This window comes from Empidonax traillii, unplaced genomic scaffold (assembly GCF_003031625.1).
Source record: "Empidonax traillii isolate 1590-97213 ecotype Southwest subspecies unplaced genomic scaffold, ASM303162v1 scaffold1677:size138040, whole genome shotgun sequence".
Taxonomy (NCBI): Eukaryota; Metazoa; Chordata; class Aves; order Passeriformes; family Tyrannidae; genus Empidonax; species Empidonax traillii.
In genome coordinates this window covers 25300-37947 of record NW_020956870.1, presented here as the reverse complement: position 1 = coordinate 37947, position 12648 = coordinate 25300, and positions in this window count along the sequence as shown.

Genomic DNA, 12648 nt, shown 5'->3' with positions numbered 1-12648 from the left:
AGAGTGAGTCATTTATTTTCCACGGGATGTTTTGGTTCCTGTCAACTCCTGGTTTGACCTTTGCCCCCGGTGAAAATACCTGGAAAACCAACAAGTTGGGATTTTAAAATAACCCTTTTTTTTTTTTTTTTTTTTTTGCTTAAAATTCCGTGGACAAGAAGGTGGTTTAAGGAGGAAAATGCATCCAAAATGCAAGCATCCAGGGGGATTTGGCAGGTCTAACCTGATTAGATTCACCTGCTTTTCCAATATCTCTCGCCTTGGATGCCTCTGCCCCAGTGAAAGCCAAAAAGTGACCCAGAAATGGTGTTTTTTTGGGGGGAAAGAGGTGATGGAATTCTTACATTTGCGGTTTGGACTGGTGAAAAACTCCCTGCTCCTTAACTCACAAACCAGGATCTCTACGTTGTTCACACGTTTGTTGTAGTTAAGGCAAGACAGAAGGAATTTCTAATGAAACTTCCCAACTTTTTCTGTCCCCCCCCCCAAGCTTCAGATGATGCAGTTTGAGAAGAATTTGATAACGTGAGAACTCCTTGGCCGATGATCTGAGCATTTACAGTCCCAGTGGCGAGTTCATCTTCCTGACAGGATTTTGCCTTACAAATAAATGTTTTTCAACCTCCCCTCCTTTGTCTTAAAAGTCTCATTTGTCTCGAAATCAATGCCCATTTTTATCAGCAGCATCAGTGAGGCAAGACCCAACTTCTCTGGGTGGTGGTGCTGGAGTTTAAAAATAAAAAAAAAAAAAAAGCAAACAAACCCCTCCATGTGAGAGGAGAACAAAAAACCAAAAACACTGGGGAATATTAAGAGCAGATGTTGGGAGAGAATAATGGATTCCCTTATAAAAATTCTGACCATTTGCCAAGTCGAAATGTTTGAAGTCCTCTATAGTGAGAGTTAATCTGAATAAGAGTTGAACCAATCAAAAATTTTTTAAAAAATATAGATCTAACAGAAAATTAACAAGTGTCTCAGGGGACGAGACACTTTAAATTACATTTTTGAACTGCAGAAATATATTCCAAAAGGCACAAGATGCTACAAACAGAGTTTTCAGATGTGAGACTGAGGCATGGGTAATGTGGGAGGGGGGTGCCAAGACAAACAGGCTCCAGAGAGTGCCAGGAAACTCCTCAAAAATAAAAAAAACAAGAGTTGCAGCTCCACCCACTGCAGAGCCAACTGCAACAATGTGGAGGGGGTTGGGGAAATATTAATATTAAAGATGTTACTGATAAAACGTCATTGATAAAATATTGTTAATCTTAATAGGAAATAGTGGAGATAATTATTTGTTCATGCCCTGCAGGGGATCGTTATTTCTGAAGAAGAATAAATGTCTTTTCCCTCTGATTTCAGCTGTTTGTGTGGCTGGTGAGTTCTGGGGCCCTGTGGGGCTGATCCCTGTCCTGGCAAGGCTTAAAATGCATCAACTGGGCACAGTGAATGAATTACTGGATAAAGGAGTGCAGTAAAATTCAAATTACTCCCATTTTCAGTGGGGTGCAGCAAAACTGACAGTCTTGCTTACAAAGTAAACACTTACTATTCTATTTTAATAGAAAACATTATAGAAGTATCAAATATTATCTATAAATATACAATAATAAAGTATATAAATGTTATAATTGAAATTATAAAGTAACTAAGAATTTATAAGGGTCCTAATCTCCTATATTTATCATATTTCACTGGCATAAAACACAGAGATCATTATCTAACTCCAAGCATCTCATTTAAGGGTGTGAATGAAGAGCTTTTCCATTAAATGAGTCTCCAAAGGACATTCCCAGCATACACATCATAAATATCCCATTAGTTTTTCCCTGTTTCACCTAAAAACCCTCTTATTTGTCCATCTCAGAACATCATAGACTTTAAAAACCACTTTCCTCCCTTCAGCTGGGCATGGGCAGGGGGTGAGTTTTCAGAAGCAAAACACTCCCACGAGTTTGGGCAGAAATAATTGGGATAATCTGGCCAGGCCCACGGACACTTTGGGAAAACTGGCCTTGCCAAAGCTCATTAAATGTCCTGTGCTCCTGATGTGCTGGTTCTGATGGATATTCCTGGTAGATGCGTTAAACAATGTTGTGTGGTGTGTCAGATTTTGTAGTGGAATACAAGGATCTCCCACAGGGACATGCTTTGGATTCCCAAATATTCCCTTATCCCCCTGGACACCGGGGGGTGGTGGTGGAATCTGTCCTTGGTCACACAGTCACCTCAGGTCCCACAAAACCAACCCCACACACTCATCTGCTTTCCAGCAATACCCTAAACTCCTCTCCAAACCCAAGCAGATGGATGTGGGGATAAAACCCTCGACAGATGGGTCTCAGTAATCATTGCTTCAGCCTCCCCTTTGTGTCTGCAATGCTCATCTCCCACCCCACTCCCACACTCATCTCCCACCCCACTCCCACACTCATCTCCCACCCCACTCCAACACTCATCTCCCACCCCCCTGCACGTCCCTTTTGTCTCCCCCCTCCTGCTGCCACCTCAGCCCTTGAAAATCAATTTACTGTCCTTTCCTCACACCCCAGTGACTCAGGATTGCCCCAGCTCCTCTCTGGGGGTTATTTTGTTTAGTTTAGGGTGATGTCTGAGATCTCTGGCACCCGCTTCTGTGGAGGATTAGGTTGTATCCGTGGCCATTCTCCACATCCTGTGGGCTCTGGAGGAACAAGGTGGTGTCTCTACCCGTGGAATTCCACGCAATTCCAGGATTGCAGCATCCAGTGGGAACTCACGGCCTGGCACTGACTCAGAATCCTGGCAAGGCCTGGTTGCACAAGTTGGCTGGAAATGATTCTGTCGTGGTGGGGATCATCCCTGCTGCTCATGGGATGATGCTTGGGAGGGGTTCCTCCAGGAATTCACAGCCACCACCAGCATCTTCCCAGAAGGAATGACCTGCTGGATGTCTGGACCTCTAAAGGATGCAATCCCAGCTTTTCAGCTGATGTGCAATATTGAGTTGTCCTTTGCTGGGGCTAACATCAACCTTTCCTCTTCTAATCATTCTGGGTTTATTTATTTATTTATTTATTTATTTATTTCCCATGTCTCCTTCCCAGATTATCCTGATGCACCTGTGTTTTGATGGAGTTGTTATTTTCCTTGCTTTACTCTTTTAAAAAAACCATATTTTCTGTGCCATCCTTCTCACTGTGAAATAAAATGGAATATCCTATCCCATAGGAACACCTCCCTACTAAATCATATTTTACATGACTGTTGTCTCAACCTCCCCCTGCTCTTCCCGTGTTTACTAAAATCCCCCTTTGCTTTGTTCCCAAAACTGGGCACCTTGGGACTGATCGAGTTTTATTTTTACAGCATTAATTTGTCCTTGTTTTTCGTGCCCTCGCTGTGCTTCTCTCCCCCCTCCACCTCCCACTCCTGGGCCATCAGAACCCTCCCAAATAACAATTCCAGCAGCAAAGCAACCCCTTCCAGGGACATGAATTCAACTGCACAAACACACCTGTGAACCTGAGTTCTCTTCAAAAATCACGTACAATGTGTCAAAATAACCCAGCTGGTAAATTCACAGCCATTCTGGACATGGAAAATAGAAATTCCTCTTAAATTACAGTACCATTGATTAATATCCCTTTGATATTTATCTTGCCCAACAGCAACTATTACTAAATACAACTCCAGGTGCTGCAGAAAAAAATTGCAAAGCGGGGATGTAAGTGGTAAATTATATTTCTTGCGCTTGAAGCTGAAAAGGTAAAATGAGAATTCTTGCAGATCTCACCAAAAAAGTAAAAAATATCTCTTTTCTCGGTGTGAGGAGTTTTTAAATAGCGCTGAAGTGCCTCACTGGGGGACGAGCTGCTGCACTTAAAGATGTACATTCAGGAGTTGTATTTATAAGTATTTTATTTAAGAGCATATTATAAAAATTATATATATTTTATTTTATTTTATTTTATTTTATTTTATTTCTGAGTGTATTTACGAAATGTCAGGAAAACTTTGCAGTGCCATGAGCCCAGTGGGGCTGATCCAAAACTGAGATCTGGATCCAAGGAATCTTCAGTCTGTAATTCAGGAGCTTGGAACGAGAGGATCTTTAAGGTCCCTTCCATCCCAAGCCTTTCCTTGATTCCATGACCTTAAAGCATCCAAATTCAGCCTTAGAAAAAAATTTATAATTAAAGCTTTTCTCGGGGAGCATTGCCACAGTGGATCACCCTAAAAAATCACATTAATTTTTCTTCTGTTTCCTTCTTTTTTACTCAAGTTTTCCTATTTTTTTTTTCCATATAGTGAAAGATGTGTGAGGTTTAATATTCAGTTTGCAGAACAGATCCAAGTATTTTCCAGGAATTCCAGCCCGACTTCAGAAAGCTGGAAGTGTCATTCCAGGAACTCTGTTCTCTGGCTGGATTTAACAGCTGCATCCCATTAAATTAAATCAATATCCCAAATTTAGAGCGAGTGATGAAGCTGCAGAGCTGAATGAATCATCTTCCCCCAAAAGGTGGGGATAGAAATCTTCCCGACATTTACCGTGCCTGGAATATCCTGGGATGGATGCAACGCTGCTCCTGCTCCACACTCAGCCTGGGAAAGGCAATTCCTCGGGAAGAGGCAAAAATAATCAGGAAATGTGTCCTGTTTCCAAAATACCTGGAATGAAAAATCAAGCTGTTTCACTTTGAAGGAAATATCAGAGCTCCTTCAATAGATTTTTTTTTTTTCCCCCCGGCCAGAAATGGTTTTTACTTGATTTTATGGACAGTTTTCTCCCACCCCTTAAAGCTGTTAGTCAGCTTTCTGTGGGGAAATAATAAAGTTATAAATTCATCCACTGGATTCTAAAGTTGCCTCAGCAACTTTATATATAAATATATATTTATATATATACACATAAATATATAAATATATATTATATATAAATTATATATCTTTATATATTATAAATATATAAAGATATATTTTTATATAAATATCAGTAGATATTTAAGGTTGGTTTAACGTGAAACCACGAGGATCTGTCAGATCTAAACCAGAGTATCTGGGAATGTTATTTTAGAGCTGGGCACAGCAAGGTACCTCAAGGCAGAATTAGTGCCATAAAACAACAGTGTTAAAAAAATATAACATTGTGAAAATGAAACTGAGCTTTTAAGAGTTAATAAAACTCCCTTTTAAAGGAAATGAGCTGGGCCAACTGGTGCTGTGGCTTTGTCTTCAAAAAGGGGGGTTTGGGTGCGAGAGCACAGGGAGGAATTGAAATATAAGCTCATCCAAAAGAATTAAACCTTGGGTTAGTTTGGGGGAAAAAAAGGGAAAAAGGGAAAGGAAGAGGGAAAGGGAAAATGAAAAGGGAAAGGGGAATAAGAAAAAAAGAAAAATAAAAGGAAAAGGAAAGGAAAAAGAAGAAGGGAAGGGAAAAGGAAAGGGAAAAGGAGAAGGAAAAGGAAAGAAGAAAAATGAAAGAAAGATAAAGAGGAAAAGAGAAAACAAGAAAATGGAAAAGAGAAAAGGAAAAAAATAACAGAAAAAGAAAGGGAAAGGAAATGGGAAAGGAAAGGGAAAAGAAGAAGGAAAAGGAAAGAAGGAAAATGGAAGAAAGATAAAAAGGAAAAGGGAAAGAGAAAACAAGAAAATGGAAAAGGGAACAGGAAAAGAGAGAATAGGAGAAAAAGGAAGGGAAAGGGAAAGGAAAAGGAAAAGGAGAAGGAGAAGGAAAAGAAGAAATATGAAAGAAAGATAAAAAGGAAAAGAGAAAACAAGAAAATGGAAAAGGGAAAAGGAAAAGAGAGAATAAGAGAAAAAGGAAGGGAAAAGGAAAGGAAAAGGAAGGGAAAAGGAAAAGGAAAGAAGGAAAATTAAAGAAAGATAAAAAGGAGAAGGAAAAGAAAACAAGAAAAGGGAAAACAAGAAAAAAAGAAGGAAAAACAAAAAGAAAAAGGAAAGGGGAAAAGAAAATTAATAAGAGGAAAAGGAAATAAAAAAAGAGAACGTAAATGAAAAAGAGAAAGTACAGAATAAAGGAAGAGACCCACAAGCCATGAAATCCAATCTGTTTCCCCTGGAGGGCCTGGCAGGGGAGATTCCTCCCTGGAGAAGGAAGTGGCATTCCCACAGAAGGGCAGGACACAGCCATCAGTCAATCCTGGGCTTCACGTTGGGCCTTCCAATGAAAAAGCAGGGCCAAAGAAACCCAATTCCATGAAATATCCCAGGGCAGCCGAGGGGCACTCGGAGCTCGGGATCCCCCAAAGGATGTCAGGCTGGAGCTGGGAACAGAACCTGCATTCCCTGAAAACGGGACACCACACCAGTGGTGTTACAACACTCACCCCAACACGCTCAGTTCCCATCAACAGCTCCACACAAGGGACCTTTCCTCACCATTTCCCAGGAATAGGTCGAGACCAAAGCTCTATAATCCTGGGAATTCCTTCCCTTCCCGGAGAGATCCCCTACATAAGCACTTCTCATGTTTTAACTTGCTCATATTCACTTTTTAATTAATCTCAGCTGCCTCCCCAGCTTTCTGTTTAACACTTTCTGAACACTCAGTAAGGGTTTCTTTCACAAAGAATGGATTGTGCAAAATAATTTTCGGAAATTAAAACAAAAAAAAAAAAGGGGGGAGATGTCGGAATTCCTTACAAAAAAAACCTCAAACCTTTTGAGAGACCAAGGTATTTATTTAAATATCTCCCAAAAATATTATCTTGCTAATCTTCCTTTGGAATTACATTCATACAGAATCCTGCTGACTGCAAAGTTTGGGGAGACACAGAAAGGTCTTTGTTTCATAGAATCATGGAATTCCAGACTGGTTTGGGTGGGAAGGGACCTTAAAGATCATCCATTCCGACCCCTGTCATGGGCAGGGACACCTTCCACTAGCCCAGGTTGCTCCAAGCCCCGTCCAACCTGGCCTTGGACACTTCCAGGGATCCAGGAGCAGCCACAGCTTTTCCCAGGTCCCCACGTTTTTTATTCCTAAGGAATAAAAATTTCTATTCATTCATTACATAAAATGAAGGCACAGAATAACACTCTGGTCAGGCACATCACACCCTCTTCTCCTTCTCTCCCTTCCCTCTCACTTACGTCTTTCTTTGGAATTCATTCTGCCTCAGTAAAGCCCCAGTCCTCCTGACAGTGATGTTTGAAATCAGCATTTCATTAACATGCAGTGATTTACAGCCAGAGAATGGGATTGCACGGGTCACAGTCCCTCCTGTGAGGGATGGTCATGGGGATAGGGCTTTATTCTCTCATTCTGCTTGTGTTGGAACAGACCCAGTCATGTGAGGCAGGGAGCTGACACCTAAACGGAGGGCGCTGGATGTCCCTTGGCAGGTGGAATTTTCTTCCCTCTTGCCTTGCTAGAAGAGAGAGAGAGGACTGAAAAAGGGCTGTGTTTGTGCTGCCCACAGAGTGGAGCCCAGCTGGGACCTGTGCTAAGGCTGCATTTTGGCAAGTGCTTTAAGGCCTGTCCTGCTGGCAGCACCACTGGGGAAAGTTGTTCTTCCCTCCCTGGGGTGGCACAGGATGAGCTGGACTGGAGGAATGAGCCAGCTAAACCCAGCTTTAGTCAGGGTTAGTTTTCAAGCTGCTTCATTTCCCGGTCTAGATTGGCTGCAAGAACACTCAGGATGCAGGAGAAACAGGGAAATGAAGGGTGGGACAACTTGGTGAGAGACCACCAACCACATGTTCTTGGTGTCTCATTGACCACAGGTCTGATGGGCTACAGACTATCTGATGGGATTTCCAGACTATCATCATGGGGGTTTGGGATGCTGCTTTTTGAGGTAGATGACATCACCCCCAGCTCCTGAGAACAAAATAAGTGTAAGATTCTGAGCTGTTCCTTTTCCCTGGTGTTGCACCAAAGACAGAAGGAAGAGATTTCTCTGTTTGCCTGAGGTTTGTAGGTGTTTTTTTTTTTCCCCCAATAAATTAGCAGGGATCACTGAGGATGGGAGGTGGAACAGCAATCATCGTTCCCTTTAGGCTAACTCCTGGACAAAGCACAAAGGATTGGGACAACTGGGTGGTGAGGTCAAACCCATTTCTCCCAGTTGCTCTGAGCACAGGATACGGGCTGTTCTGGAACATGAAGTCTCTGTGCTCTCTCTTAGAATGGTTGAAAACTTCCCAAAGAACACAGGGAAAAAAGCACTGAAAAACAGGAATGTGACTGTCCCCTGCTTGTGGGATAGTTCCCAGGTCCTTAAAGAACCTGGAATCTTATTCCCTTTTCTCTCTCTGAAGGTACTGCCATGAGATTCTTGACAGTTTCTGTCCAGAAACTGAGCTGTGGTCCAATAGTTTTGGTACCAACAAAAGGTACCTTATGGCTGTAAACTTTCCTCCAGCTTCATCAGAGTATTTCTTGCTGTAGATGAACCCTAATCATTACTTTATTTTGAAGTTTCCAGTTCGGATTCCTGGGCTCATCGAGAGCTTTAGAGGCTCCTGAAAAACAAGTTTGGAATCCATGCAGACTGCTCAGAGAAATGCTGGGGGTTTTGGAGCTCCTTGTGCTCCACGCTGTGTTTTACTCCTCGATTTTCCCTGTCAGCTAAACCCTTCTGAGTTATGAAATCCACGCTTTTCCCTTTACTCTGATTCACGTGTGGTTAACACTATAAATCCACAGCAGTAGGACATCAACTCCAAGTCAACCCTGTTTCCGTGAAGGAGCTTGGCCCAGCTCAGCATCTCCAGTGAAGCTCCTTCACCAAACAAGCACAAACACACGGTTCAGCTCAGATCCCACAGCGGGCCGTGTCACCACATTGGCGCTGCTCGCTCCCTGGAGCTCGGAGAAATGTGGCTCTTCCAGACCAGCTGAGACTTCCCAGCCCGACCAAGGTCACTGGAGAACCGCCTGCCACTCTGACATTTGAGTCTGAACTCTGCTGCACTGAGGTCATAACATAATCACCTCCCCGTCCCTGGCCACTCCAGCTCAACCTCTCCCTTTGCCTCATTAGTAACCGACTGGCTGTTTACAAAGCAATAGTAAACACACTTAGCCATTGTCAAGGCAGAAAATAATAACAACAACAGTAATTATAAACCCTCAAGTGCAGGGTCAGAGGGTCAGCCACTCATCTTTAAAAGCAGACGAGGATATTTGAAGGTGCCCTGGTAATTACGCTGTGGGTAAAGCTCTCGCTGAATTCAGTGGTGTGAGGTGACTGCTGTGGAAGCAGGGCACAATCCAAGATTCCCTTGGTAGAGCAAAAGTTCTAAAAACCTCTATCCAACACAGCCCTCCTGTTTTTCTCTGGAAGTAGAGTTCCACATCTGCTAAGTGACAAAGTCAGCGTCTACTCTTTCCCCTCGCTATTTGGCATAGTTTGAATTTCTGAGGATTAATTTCTTGAGCAGTCAGTGATGCCTGACTGCAACCCATACAAAAACACTTGGGCCGATGAGGACAAGTCTGTTTGCAATTTTGAGGGTAACATTTAAAAGATCCGTCAGCTTAGTTTGAAAGGAAACCTGAAAGCAATATACCTCATTTATTTTTTCTTGGCTTAGGATGTACGATCTTTCCTTTAATTATCTACATAGAGCCCTGGAATAGTTTGGGTGGGAAGGGACCTTAAAGCTCATCCAGTCCAATCCTTGTCATGGGCAGGGACACCTTCCACCAGCCCAGGATGCTCCAACCTGACCTTGGACACTTCCAGGGATCCAGGGGCAGCCACAGCTTCTCTGGGAATTCCATCCCAGGCCCTCCCCACCCTCCCAGCCAGCAATTCCTTCCCAATCTCCCATCTGTCTCTGCCCTCTGGCAGTGGGAAGCCGTTCCCTGTGTCCTGTCCCTCCATGCCTTGTCCCCAGTCCAGCCTTTTACCCTCCCTTCAAGGAGGACCAGCACTTTCTCACTGAAATTTCTCAACTGATGCTCACTGAAATCAAAGTTTGTTTGTTTGTTTTTCTTTCTTTCTTTCTTTTTTTTTTCCCCCTGAAATCTCTTTAGAGATCACACTTAGGCGGCATAACCTGACACTTGGTGTTTTTCTGTAAATTAGTTTTTCTGGAGCTCCATCTGCCGCGAGGGGGGGCTCTGTGTGGAGCCTTTTGCCGCAGAATAAAGCCGTACTCCTTATAACACAAACACAGTCCCGGAGAACTCCAAACGCACAACAAATAAACACAAGCAAACAAATAAACTGGGCTTGTGGCCGTCAAGTCTGTGTCGCTTCATTTCACAGAAGCAGCGCAGGAGGTTCCATGCGGGGACGGCCGTGAGGCGATGGACGCCCCCGCCGCCCTCACGCCCTCCCCTAGGGCGCCTTTCCCAGCCCTCCCGCTCCCCGCCTTTCCCCGGGATTTCCCCATTCTCTCCACCTTTTTGTGTTTTGTTTTCCACGTGTCCTGCGGCCTTTGCAGGGCTCGGCTGAGGGCCGGGAGGGCCGGCACCGCCTCCCACACGTGTGTGGGAGGGAGCGGAGCTGCCCCCGGTGCCCTCGCCGGGGCCGCGGGACTGTGACGGGGGCCGGGGCGGCTCCGGCTCCTCCTTCGCCGGCGGCAAAGCGAAAGCGAAAGGAGAGGTCCCGGCAGTGCTCAGAGGGCTCTGGGGAGCCGGGGGACCCCGGGGTGAGCCCTCATCCCGTGCCCGGCCGCTGTCGGAGGGTCCCACCCGCGCGGTGAGCGGCGATGGAGCCCCCGGGGCGCAGGGGACGCGGAAAAGCCGAGGGAAAAAAGTTCATTTACCCTTTCACTTGCCTCTTTCACAGGAAGCGGAACAGAAGTCTGTAAGTTTTGGTTTCTCGATCCAGCACCAGGAAGGGATCTCTGGAGTGTCAGCTGGATTTCAAGCCTCGCTGGTGAGTGAAGCAGGTTCGGCGGCGTCGGGTCAGGACCGAGGGGAGGATTCGCCTCAGGAATGCCCGGACGGGTCGGGATGTTGGGCTGTGCCTTCTGGGGTCCCGGCACTGCTCAGGGGGGGTTTCTAACCTTAATCTGAGAGTATCCAACCTTGCCCTGCCCGGGCATCCATAGGCTGGATTTGGCAGGGAGCTCATGCACCTTGGAATCAGATCTGGATTGGGGGCCCATGAGCTTCCCTTAATCCCTTTTTATCTGTGTCCACAAAATGTTTGTGGCAGCGCATTCCAGATTCTAAACTACCTGCTGTGTAAAAGTGTTTTCATTTGCGTTAGGCAGGTTCACAGCACCCCAGGCTGGTTTGGGTGGGAAGGGACCTTAAAGACCATCCAGGGACACCTTCCACCAGCCCAGGCTGCTCCAACCTGGCCTTGGACACTTCCAGGGATCCAGGGGCAGCCACAGCTTCTCTGCCCAACCTATGCCAGGGCCTCCCCACCCTCCCAGCCAGCAATTCCTTCCCAATATCCCATCTAATCCTGCCCTCCGGCACTGGGAAAACCCCAAACAATACACCCAGTGTTGTCATTTTTTTCCCCTGTTCCCTCAGGTTTCGATGGATTTGACGAGCCCCCCACTATCTCTAAGAGACAACGGGTTTGTAAGTATTTCCTGATGGGAATAAAATGTGTATTTGACAGTTGTGTCTCTGCCTGAAGGTTTGTTCTAGGTCCCTGCTTCACTTTCCTCCACCCTTCAGCACTCGGGACATTCCTCATTCTCACCTCCCTTGTCCACAGGGAGAGTCTCATTCCAGAGTCTCTGCATTACAGATCCTGCTAGACCTTCCCTGTCCTGCCTCTCTTGCTCATCTCTTTGTGGAGATTTTTTAGGGTAATTTCCTTTTTCCTGGGGACTCCCTTGCTTCAGTTCCAGCAGAGCACGTGTGTTTGGATGGAACTTTCCCTGGGATTTCTTCTGTTTTCCTGCCTATTTTTTTTCCTTTTTTCCCAGGTTGAAAACTGTTGTCTTAGATAATTTTTCAGTAAAAAAAACAGGAGTCCTTTTTCTTACCAGCTTCCAGCTGCTGACAGATGCATCCTCCCGCTTTCCTGCACTCAGTCCCTCCAGTGAAGGGATTTTCCCAGTTGGAAGGGATGCACAGATGGGCATTCCCATTTGAAACTGGACAAAGTAGCAGGAAAAAAAAACCAAAACACTTTCTATTTCATTGTCTTTAGGAAATACCCAGTATCACCGAGAGAATACACAAGATTATCTAATTTAGACCTTTTCCCTGCCTACATTTCATGGGTCCCGTTCAAGTTTTATGTAATCTTAAGTAAAAGGGAGGGATTGTTTCAGCCTGTCTCTTTGGATTTTTTTTTTTTTTTTTTTTTTATCTTCTGCAGAATGTTGCAGCCATAGAAACAAAACAAGAACAAATAGTTGCTCTCTTTTTGGGCTTTATCCAGCTGTGGCTTCCCTGTGCTTGTGAACTTCTGCCCTGAAGTGCTTCTATTCTGAAATGGTCCTTTTATCACCTTCCCTGATATCACCTTTTATTTGCCAACCTCCTTGGGCTTGGAAGAATCCCATTTTGACATTTATTTTCCTTATTTCTACATTCTCTTAGAGGAACTGCTGAGAAAGCACAGAGATAAACATTTGTATGTTCAAGGGCCTTAGTTCTGTGTGGAAGAACATGAAGACAACTTGCTTTTCTTATTTATCCAAATATTACCCTGTGGATATTTGCAGCTGGATAGCGAGCAAATAATAATGAGTGACCAATAATCCACA